The following is a 12,526-nucleotide window of genomic DNA, read 5'->3' as shown; positions in this document are numbered from 1 at the left end:
CGCACACCGGTGCCTTGAGGATTTTGGGCCGATAACCGTGGGAGAGGAGCCAGAGGCTCTGTGCATTCCTTAGCATAACCGTACCGAGCGGATTCAGGTTAGGTGGCTCTTTCAGGCGGGTGAATTCTCTGTGGTTTCTACCGCTAAGATCACAGACATTATGCTGATGCTGTAAGACTAATTGGGGGAATATTCGGGGGTATAACAAATTCTCTTTCGCGTGTTGTCTTTGATTAATAAATGATCAAGTTTGGCTTTCTAGTTTACGGTTAATAAATGCTTCATATTCTGTGTTATCACTCTCCAGAGTACGCGGTCGCATTGTGCCGTCTCAGGACTCGATCAAACTCTCGGCGTTCGGAGTTAGGGGCGCTGCGAAGGATCCTGTAGATTCCCTTTGCGTTTCACACAGGCTGGTGCAGCGTTGCACTGACGAGATGCTTCTCACAAACTGTTCCCTGAAAGAAACAGGTGTCCTTGAGCGCGCTGCCTTTGTAGCTTCGCTGCTTCGTCTCACTGCACATACGGGAGGCTTCCTCCTCAGAGCGCCGCAACAGTTTACAGCTTTTTTCTTTCTTTGTCACATTGCAGAAGCACATTTTTTATTTTTTTATTTTATTTTTTTGCCAGGTGATGATGTTTTTAAGGGAGGTTTGTCTAAAAGAGGGGATGTGATCTAAATGACCTCTCAGTGGAAAGGCTCAGGTGCACAACGCCGATAGCTCCGTGGTGGAGATGCCTACATTGGAAGAGATTATTTCCACCCCCACCCCCCCGCTTGTAAAATATATATTTTTAATGCTGAAGTCATACTGACTTGTGAGTTTTACTAGAAATCTGGAGCGGGTCCAGCAAAATAGTAGTCCCACTTAATATTTCTGCCTTGGATTTATTGTGCCATGCCGTTTATGGAGACGTTTTATAGAACGTATTTTTTTTTTTTTTTTTCTACTTGGGCGCAGGCTGACAAACAAGCACAAAGATGCATGAACACAATAATACACAGGCGCGGACCCACAAACACACACTTGGAATACACACACATAAACATTAGAGTTGGCCTTCCTTTCCAGGGGAAACTATTATTGGTAATTTGTACCGTAAGTATGAAGCCCGGGAGAGATTTTATTTGACTATCACCAATAAGTTTACCTCCCTATAAGCTATCATATCATATTTTGTTTGATACAACAAAGATCTTGTTCTTTATTATTGCTCTTTTTCTTTTGGCTCCCCACGGTTCACATCCACTGGTACAGGATGTACACAGGATTTATTTTTTATAGCATCGTGGAGGGATGTGAGCAGCAAGGATCAATATATATGCACTTGTTATGGCCTCTGGGCCTTGTGTATTTGTTTTTCGTTTTTCTTTCTCTTCTGTGTTTCCATTACCCCTCGAAATACGCAAAACCTAAATATTGCAATAAAAACTGGTAAGAGAAACGGCTACATTTCTAAAAAAAAACTCTCAAATATTGCTAAAACACTTACTTTTGAAGTCCATCTATCTCAAAGTGAAGTCTCGCGTGATGAGAATTTAAAAGGGAGTATGGGATATCGCGAGATGAGATTTTACGAGAGTTACAGCTCATTCGCAAAACACCTTTCAATGGAAACACGTACAAAGCGCAATTGTACTTTATGGAAATTTCAGAAATATCACTTTTATTTTGCAAAAACCATTATGTGCTAGTGGGTCAACCCACAACAAACAAAGAGAGATGTGTGTGTCACCAGTGTTAGCTTTCCGTGAAACCACCGTAGTGTGTAGTACAGTGTTATCAGCTCCAGTTTTGGAGATGATAAGTTTGCTCCATTTAGTTTGCTGCATTTTTTGGTGAGGCTCTTTTTAGTTTGACTATTTTGTGAGTTGTCATCCTAAGTTGTCTTTAATTTGCAACGAGTTTCAGTTCACTTCTCATCCAGTTCTTTTGTCTGGATCCCTTTTCATTTTATTACTTCCCTCCTGTCCCCCCGGACGCCTCCTGGGGCGTAATGCGCTCTATAGCCTCCCCATGTGCATGCAGTATACACAAGTACGATTACATGGCTGGGTAGGATGAACTTCAGAGTACTTTGGATTATTGATGAGCAAGCACGACCTTGTCAGCTTAATATATAATAGAAAAGTCTCACGTGTAGAAAACACAAAATAAAATGCATACACTCATCCAAATAATAATAATAATAAAAATAATAATATGCCAAAATTAATTCCTTATTTTGACTTTTAAAAAATTCATATTACATGGCAGGGTTTGTTAATACACCTACCTGGCCAAACAAAACGGTGCCACCAAAAAAAAAAAAAAAAAAATGCCTTAAGGTTTGATTACAGCTACATTCACTGTGGCATTGTTTCGATAAGCTTCCATCCAGTGTATTCAATTTTCACCAAGATCTTCTATTGACGATGCGAGAGTCTGACCACTGCACCAAGCCTTCTCCAGCACATCCCAAAGATTCACAGTGGGGTTAAGGTCTGGACTCCATCGAAGTGAAAATGATGTCTTATTATCCCTGAACCACTCTTTCACAGTTTGAGCCCCATGAATCCTGGCGTTGTCATAATCATCAGGAAAGAAAAAATCCATTGATGGAATAATCCGGTCATTCAGTTTATTCAGTTAGTCAGCTGACCTCATTCTTTAGCTATAATGTTGCTGAACCTTGATCTGAGCAACTACAGCAACCCCATATCATAGCACTGCCCCCACGGGCGGGTACAGCTGACACCTCATGACCTTCTTCCATTACTCCAGAGTCCAATCTTTATGTTCTCTTGCAAATTGAAGCCTTGTTTTCTGGTTAGCCTCACCGATCCATGGTTTTGTTAAGGCTGCACAGCCATTCAGTCCTAATCCCTTAAATTCCCTTCACATTGCACGTGTGGAAATGCTCTTACTTCTGCTATAAAACTTAGCCCTCAGTTCTACTGCTGTTTTATTTCGATTTAATTTCACCAATCGTAGAGATCATCTGATCATCATCAATCAGGATTTCTTTCCGACGACGTTTCTTCCTTGAAGACGATGGTTCCCCAATATCCTCCCAGTTTTTAACAATGCGTTGGACAGTTCTTAATCCAATTTTAGTAGTTTCTGCTTCAATCTCCTCAGGTGTTGTCTCTGCTTGGTGCATGCCAATGATTTGACCCTTCTCAAACAGACTAACATCTTTTCCACAACCACAGGATCTGTCTTCTGACCCAGTTATCTAAGAAATGAGAAGCGACTCATTGCATCAGTTGGGGTTAAATCATTTGTTATCAGCTGAAAGATGATCACCCATCCAGTAATTATCCAACAGTGGGCTCATACCTACTTACTTAGTTAAGTCCAGGTGGCAACTTATTTTTGGCCAGGCAGTGTCTATTAAAGGAACAGTTTGTCATTGCCGTCTTATCCGAATGATAACAAACACATATCGGACGGACAATTTGACATTTTGGTAAATGTGCTTCTTCACTTTCCTGGAGAGAACATTGATGCCGCTCTCATATCAGTTCAGTTAATAGAAGTCTACAGCCAGAGGCCAGTTTCTGTAGTCTAGAAGAAAATGCGGCTCAGTGTAACAAAACCAACCAACCAACTAAGGTTCACTAGTCAGTTAGGCGCATCATTTAATTTGGACACACCCAAATGTCCTTTTCATCACGCTGAGGTTGCTAGGTAATGAACAGAGACATAGTTATTGTAATAGTTGTTGTCCTGTGGACGCTGCCAAGCTAAGCTAAGCTAACAGGCGACTTTATGTTGATTATACATAACGTTGAAAACTTTCTGTGAGTTGTATTAAATGAAAAAATAATGTATTATACTGACATGGGATATAAAGAAATAGGAACTTGTATAGGTTTACTGCAGGGATGTGTTCATCTATCAGTACATCTCTCTTTCTTGTTCTTCTTTGTTCCTTTAAATTCCTCAAAAGGTTGCACAGGGAACATCATCTTCATGGACTTTTGGACTCTTCATGGACTTCTCTCCATCAGCATTAACGACATTCCTAATGCCGTCTACATCCAACGCTGCTAATCCTCGATGGCATAGCAGAGCCCAGAACTGTCTCTGTATCTACATTTGAGCTTCAAAGTGAGGCTCATTAGCATAGACTGGCACACAGTATTATCGCGTGCATAGCTGATATCGGACATCCTCCCCTTTTTCTGATCTGCTGCCGACTGTGATCTGTTTGGTTTCATTTTCAGGCAAACTGTCGTCATGCTATGTTGTTTTCTCAACCACTGCCTACTGCTCGAAATCCCACATCCTGATCATCAGAATCTCATCAAATAAATCCTGGGCGAGTGATTATTTTTACTCTGAATGTCTGCCAAATCCATTGTAATAATCTGAGATATTTTGTGAACAAACAGAGAGGCAGGCAAGGGGGAAAACATGACCTTCTTTTTCAATTGTCAGGGGATTAGCTACATTTCGTGGCATTATCCCTTTAATTACTCTGCATGCATTATGCTTTTCCTCTCGTGGCCATTGTGTGGCAGTGTGGTGTAGTTGTGACCTGCCCCTTTTTTCCTCTGCTCTGACTGAACACTAAAATGGTGGAGAGTTTGGTATTTGACTGATGCTCTGAAATATTTACTTTTAAATCATGCCGCTGCCGTGTGAGGGAATCACATGATGGCGCGGCGGAGAATCGAAGGGGAATGATTGCACTTTTTAATGCACATTCAGCATACCGTGTATTCATAAATTAATGATACACGTGGCACTTAGTTAGTGCGTAGTCTTATTTATTTAAAGGTATGTATAGTCGAATGATAAAATACACGCGCACTGAGAGGCTTGAAGTAAATCACATTTCCACGGTGGAATATTTGGCTCGATGACGACTGACGGTGAATGATGATTTGTAAAGCAAAGGCACGGAGAGGCACATCTGGCGTCTGAAATATGCGCGGTCAAACATAGATGTTCGGAGCTTGTTTACGATTTCCTGTTGTGTCCTTGGTTTCATACAAACACTAAGGGACAGAGAGCTCAGACCCAGCCTGTCTGACAATGACACCGGTCTCTCCTCTTGGCTGTCTGCTGACCTTTTGATATTTCACTCTGCAGCATCCTGTGCATGTGTGTGTCACTCTGTGTGTGTGTGTGTGTGTGTTTTTTAGGAATCATGCAGCATGCAGACGAGCACATGCTGTCTCAGACCATAACACCTTGTGATGGATCAGCGCTCTTACGCACTAAAAGGAAGCTGAAGTGTTTGATTGATTTCTCATTTGCTCCCCTCACCGGCGTGAAAATGTGGACTGTGCACGCAGCTGCACGTGGGGCCCGCTCGGCCCGAGAGGACCTGTGGCCTCGTAGCGAATAGTAGCCTCGTGTCATGCTGAAGACATGCTAGGAGCTGACGCTGCTCGGCAGTCCTCAGTCTGCCTGGCTCGGATCAATGTGGGCCTCTATAATTTAGAGTGCTGCATAATAGCGTAGGGGTCAGATAGGGGCCAAGTGTGTGTGACAGATGGCTGTTTGTTTTTTTTATTTCATTTTTTTTTTTTGCCTGCTACTGATTTGTACACATGCAAGTGATATCAGAACACATTCAAATATCAATGCACCTGCAACCGAGGGCCCGTCTATCCACTGAGAGCAGTATGCAAGGAACGCTGTAAATCTGGGGTATGAGGTGCTTGAATGCAGGTTTGGAGGAAAAACAACAACAAAAAAAACTTATGCAAGACCATGTGCACACAAAGATGGTATTTTTTTAAACCGGTCATTCACGAGTGAAGCCACTGCAGTACTTATGCCAGGCCTTATGTGGCGCTGTACGGTTACTCCCTAAAACCTGTTGCATGTGCAAAAGCTCGGTGAGGCTATGACATCATCATTTCCAAAAAAAAAAAAGCAATTGGCGTAAAAACGAAAGCTCACGTGGTGGAGCCTTAAACTCTACTGCGGAATAAATGAAACAATTTACTATAAAATTCTGATTAATTAAAAGTACATTACAAGTATAATAATAAGTATAAGAACTACATTTCACTTAACATATATATTTATGTATGATCATTCATACTACATTTTCATTGAGTGATATTTCAGATCATCCATGTGCTTTTTAGAATTTCATGAAGCCGAACTTTTCACAAGAAGTACATTACATTGCAACGTCACGACCAGCTCCCACAGCAGATAAGATAACCAAATGAAAATGTGTCACCCGTACCTTGTGTTTTTGGGACTGCTACAGGTGGCATCTTCAGCGCTGGCCCACCCCGACCTCATAGCTTCCCTGACGGCTTTTTCATTTTGGTGGTGCAGGTGTGCGTTAAGTGGTTTGATTCATAAATGTCACAAATCCTTGGCCATGGTTGCTTCTTTATTTCCTGAAATGCTTTCATTAAAATGTTCCTTTATCGCACAAAATGGGGCTCCACATGTGCCACAGCACCTGGGTGTGTTTAATTACCATTCACGCGGACCAGTTTAGATTATTGTGGAAGAAACGGACAATTCAAAATTTTTGTTTGTATGTCGTTTGCATGGCTCTGTCTGGTTAAAAGACACATTTAGCGTGTAGGCCAACAAAATAAAATCATGTATCTCTCTCATCACTCATGAATAATGCAAATAATGTTACCTGCGTTAACCTGCACTCAATCATACTGACAGTTGGTATCAAGCTCTTGATCGTTATTAACACAGGAACAGTAACTAATTAACTCTAAATGGCTCCTTTTGTTTTTGTAGCTCACATACAGTCCATTTTTCATCAACCTGCAAAGTAACAACTACATCTGACAACACAAGAAGAACTTGGTGAACGAAAAATACAATATTCACCTATGAGCTGTGTTAGAGTGGAAGTCAATATAAAATATCTCAAGTAAATCATACTGTCACATACTGTACCTAACCTAAAGTACTCTGACACAGAGAGCCACCGTTAATATCCTTCCACTGGCGGAAGCTATAATGTGAGATAGCGACAACAAGTCTTCAGCCCCAATTAACTCCAACCCAAGAGCATGAACACACATGTTGAGCCCATCAGCTTACTGTGACATCAGAACAGCACGATTGTGGATGGGGTCCGTCACGGTTTGGCCCTGCTCATTGTGGGCCCGTGTGGTTATCTTCTGCTGTGGGGATGCAGTGGAAATAGAAATGAACCCAGCATGGGGAGGCACACTGTGGCTTCCATTATATATGCTTTGGCTGCCTTAAGGATGGAAAGCTGTGTGCACTGAGAAACCTGATTGCAAAAGTCATCCTCTATTGATTGATGTGTCGCTGGATATCAACGTTACCTCCAATTTGATCTCAACCGGGCTGGACCGGTAACATAATAGCACAGTAACCTATAAATACGTACAACTCCAATTTTGTTTCCCTTTGTTTTAGTGCAAATAAGAAAAGGTACATTATATAAAGTACATTTATTATATATACATTATATATTTTATTACATTTAATGTACGATCCTTTTACAAAGCATGTATGAACAGCAGGAAATTTCAGCACTTAGTTGTCGCCTGCTGTTTACGTCTGGGTCTTGGTGTTGTGTCATGGCCGCACTCCTTACTAAAAGAGTGAAACCCTCAGTGAACAAATTAAAAACAGCAATTACTTTTATTGAAAAATTGCAGCTAATTCCTTCTATGTAGTTTTCGCTCTGTGCAAATTCATCCCAAGGGCCAGATTGGATCCTCTGGCAAGCCACTTTTGGCCCCACGGGCCATATGTTTGACGATGTATACAGTCATTTTGATTGAGCTACTGTTTTCTTTGCTGCTTTATTACAGTCAGCACTTAATCAAGTAAAAAAATCAGTTTACAAATTCCCTCTATACCATGAAATAGAGCATTACCCCTAGGGAACATGGGGTTTAAGTGTTGTATCTGGTAGGTAAAGATTCCATATGTTCAGCTTTTTCGCAAGGACACATGTTCCAAGATTAATTGGACTCATTTGCCTTGATTACAGCGGTGCAAAGGCTGCTAAGAAATGTAGGATTCATAGCAGCAGTAGGAGAGGGCTTTGTCTTGCGTTCTGGAAGGTGATAGAAAAACCATGTCAAAGCAAAGTCTAGTCTTTGATGTGGAAGATAAAGGGGATAGTACAACAGAAATTCAAAGCTACCGGTCATACAAGATATCTAAAAAATCTGCAACTCATATGCAACTCATATGTCTATAAATTATTCAGAAGTTGCGTTTAAAATTAAATTGTGCAATGCCCGCTGTTTTTGAAAAGGGTCGTGATGGTTGGGGGAAAGTGATTGCTTCATTTAACTGAGTATTTTTTCATTGTCTTTACGTTCGAGCTGGGCGCAGTCTCTGAAAAAGACAAATAGATTTTCCCATCAAGCTGATGTAGGGCTGACTGATTAGGATGGACCATAGGTCAACAGTATGCCTTCAAGTTAAAAACCCGTGGCTTGGTAGAACGTATCAATATATGATATGGATAAACCCCAGCTGTTCCACTGAATAAATGGGCGCCGTGTCTTTAATAATATAAAACTACACTCGTCATGCTTTGCACTCATGTAGGATAGAATTTGAAAATGATTCTGCCAATGTTGGGTACTTTTTTAGCAAATGTTTGTGTACTGTTGCGGTCTTGTGCTTCACCTCATAGTCAACAAAATTTGTCCCAATCTGCTGCCTGACTCTAATTGAAATGCTGACATAAACTGTCTTTGCTGCTTCTGTCACCGTGAAACCAAAACCATTTCCAAACTACTGATGACTCTTTTGGGAGCGAACTCGTTTCAGTTTGCTGCCCTGTTGTATGTCTCTGTGGGAAGTGTATACACTTAGGAGAGCTCGGGGCCCGCTATAAATTGGGGGAGCCCAAAGGGAGCAAAGGCAGTGGAAGTTAAAGGAAAATCCAATCTTCTTAAAAAAACAAAAACAACAACATCAAAAACCAAACAAACAAACAACAAAAAAAAAAAAAAAAAAAAAAAAAAAAACATATCCTAAACCACTAAACCAAATGAATCGCGAAAATCAATTTATCGCTATGGCCAATCTTTACAGGAGTGACCAGAATTTAAATCTCAGGGAAAATCTGTAGCAACCTGCAGCTCAGTAGCCATACGAATAATGAAGCTGAATGGACACATCATGTTGAAGCACCATAGCAAATCATGTGTCATGGAGCTGTGGTCAGTGCAGGTTATACCATCTTTCACACACAAACACACACACGTCTTACTATCTTTATGGACCTTCATTGACAGAATGCATTCAATAATCCTTTAAGATAACTGCAAGGTGTAAGTACCCCCACCTTTGATCCTACACCTTTGACCTAAGACTGTCTGAATCCAGCCCTTTGGAGCACTGAGATCTCAGGGAATAAATTAAAGGATAATCTCATATTATTCTGTCTTACTATGATAGTTTCAAACTAACATTTGCCCTCACAAACACAAAAAGACACCTACAAACCACATGGAGGCGTAAGCACTTTCCCCCGCCGGCTCGTGTGACAGGGATTGTGTGACAACAGTTGCTAATTCGCAGGTGCCTCTATCATCCCCACTCTGCCATTCAGAAAGCATGGAGTAACCAGCTCTGCATTTATATTATATGTGTCAGTTGGCATCTCTCAAACTGCCACAGCAGTTGAAAGTGGATGAGCGAATGTCACTCGCAATCATTCTCAATATTCGTGCAGACCAGGGGGATTTTTCTTTTTTCTTTTTTTTTTCTTTTTTTACAAATCCTCTCAATAATGCTATATGCAAAGGACGTTAAAGCTTAAATTCACAGAAAGATTAAAAAAATATCCATAAATATCCACATTTAATCCTGTGGTGTTATTTGCACAGTTTGCACCAGTGCTTTAACAGTCTGCCAGTTTTATGTTTATCTTTCAATCTTCCTTCACTTCCCCTTCGTGTTCAATTTGCTCAGGATGCCCTCTCTGTCTCCTTGTGAAATGCTAAGTAGTCGTCCCCCTTTAACCCTGCCCTTCTCTCAGAAGCTAAAGTATCTTTGGTGCGCTGTTTGCCAAAAGCTATAAACAAGTGTAATAGAATTGCAGAGGGGTTAGCAGAGATAGCCAACTGTGCATCCCCCATCACCCCTGGCTCCCCATCCGTGTGCTAACAAGCCCAACAGCATCATTGTGAATTCATAACAAGTTGCACCAATGTGGGTCATCTCTGCTGCATCTACATCTTCCTTGTTACCCCTCCTTCTTTCCGCTTTACTCACATATACTTTTTTTTTTTGGGGGGGTGCACCTGTTTGACAATTTGACCAACATTATTAGTCTCAGCTGGGTAAGGGACTTGAGTAAATAAAGAGTAATAAAGGTAAGTCTACCTCACTTGAAGGGAGAATAAAAGTGTGTTTGTCACTTCTACAAGCAAGAGTTTAATTAAAGGGAGGACCGTGGAGTAGTGTATTTTGGAAAACAAAGTGTATTTTAGAATTCATGTAATTTTTCAAGTGTCATATCTGTTTGATTTATATTGCAGCATACTGAGTCCTCTATGTCCACCAGGGATTCAGAGATTACCTCTAAAATAGCAATACACTGTTGTGACAATTGTGTTACTGCCTTGTCAACAGCATAAAAAAAACTGAAATGAAATGACATGCAGCAAAAAAGTATACCTTTTCTTTTTTTAATATTATTATTTACTGTCACCCTTCAAGAGACATTGATAAATTTCTGACTGTGTCTACTGTCTATGAAAGCTGCAGCCGTCAAAGTAAAGAAAACGATCAATTTCTTTTTGATGGAGATAGAGAATTTTATTTCTTCTTGACCTCACCTCAACATTTGGTTCATACCTTTTTTTCTTTTTTTTTTATCAAATAAATCTTTTTAAGTTGTCAGTTATGGTCCATCTCACCATTGGTGATCCCCAAGGCTCCATCCTTGGCCCACTTTGTGTTTTTTTTTTTTCAACCTTCCTTCCCAGGACACTGGAAATCCAACTTGTTTGTCACATATCCACGTCTTGTATCCATACTCCACGATATACTCTTGGCTTCCAATTTCAAATATCGTAACTACTGTATAACCAAAAACTTAATATTTATCTTTGTTACAGGAGAAGTTCAGTGATGTTAATATCAGCTGAGGAACTCCTTTTCACTCTGATGTAAAAAAAATTAAAAATTAAAAAATAACCAGAAACTAAAAGTTTTTTATTACATAAATTAAACACCACTTCCTATACCTCAAAAAATAAATCACCTTTAATCATGTTGACACAAGCGAGAAGGGAAATGTTGTACATTAAATGTACGCCTGGTATCCTCATTACATATGACTTTGCTGTTCTGCAGATCAGCCCTTGAGACTGTTTTCCTAATCAGCATCGACAAAGTCCTCACAGTTCATCAGACCCAACCTTCAGGTGCTGGCTAATGATGCCTTTTTAATTCCTCAAGAGGAGTCATTAGTTGATTCAGATATGTATGGGGTCTGAAAGGGAAGATGCATTCAGGCAGAGGAGAAGGGGGGTTGCTCCAATAAATGTGCCAGTGAAAATATGAATATGAAAATGTACTGTGATCCAGGGGCTGAATTATTCAGCTCAGCCCTGATGCCTACTGCCACTCTTATTTCATTGCCTAAGGCAGTTTCTCTCTCATTGCCACAGTCTGAAACGTAGCAGGAGATGCCAGAGGAAGATTCTTATCCTCTAGTTAGCATTTGTACAGTAGAAATCAAGAGGAGGTGAAAGGACACAGGTGGTGACATTTACATGAGTCAGTTGAACGGTTCATTGTGATCTCAAACTAACTTTTTTTCCCACGCCGTCAAGGTTTCTCTGACTGTTCTGTCAGTTATTTATGTGTTATGAGTTCAAATGATATGTGAGCAAGCAGAACCAGCGTCAGTTCAGTTCAGTTCAGTACTTTGCATGCACATGTGCAAATGATTCCATGTAATAGAATCCTGTCACAAAGGTGTCAAAAAGTTGTGAACATAGGTTTAACTGGAATACATTCCGATATACAACAATCAGGCATAACATTACGACCAATAACACTGACAATGTTGTGTGCACACAGTGCAGTGTTCTGCTGGCATACCTTTGGACCAGGCATTCATGTGGATGTTACTTAGACATGTGCCACCTACCAAGACTAGACCTGGAACCCCCACCCCATAGCAATAACACTCCTTGATGCAGCCTGACACAGGCACCCACACAAAGATGGTTTAGGAACAACTCAAAGAAACATGAAAAACAGCACAAGGCGTTGACTTGGCCTCCAAATTCACTAGATCCCAAACTGATCAAGTGGGATGCACTGGAACAAGCCGGATCCACAGAAGCCCTTCCCCTCAACCCCAAAGCCCCCACTAATCACATTCTAGCTGCCCCAGGTAGGGAGTCCCTGGCCTTTTAACCTCTTGTGGGTGCGTTTAGGGTTGTTGAGGTCAATTGCATTTGCGTTGAGCTGTGTAGAGAGGGACTACACTGGTTGTAAGTGGCTGATAGGGGGTTGTCTCAGACCACACCCTCCGTTTGATTGTTCTGTACGTGGCTTCTTTTGACCCCCTTTCTACA

General features: G+C 40.9%; 1 long non-coding RNA gene across 1 annotated transcript in view; it reads left to right on the top strand.

Moving 5' to 3' along the window:
• Positions 1-12,526, top strand: part of LOC125005323 — a 179,289-nt gene that overhangs the window by 108,517 nt on the left and 58,246 nt on the right. The gene's annotated exons all lie outside the window — the stretch shown is intronic.

The sequence above is a fragment of the Mugil cephalus genome, chromosome 3, assembly GCF_022458985.1.
Source record: "Mugil cephalus isolate CIBA_MC_2020 chromosome 3, CIBA_Mcephalus_1.1, whole genome shotgun sequence".
NCBI lineage: Eukaryota > Metazoa > Chordata > Actinopteri > Mugiliformes > Mugilidae > Mugil > Mugil cephalus.
The sequence above is the reverse complement of the archived record's forward strand: the minus strand, read 5'-3'. Positions and strand labels throughout refer to the sequence as shown.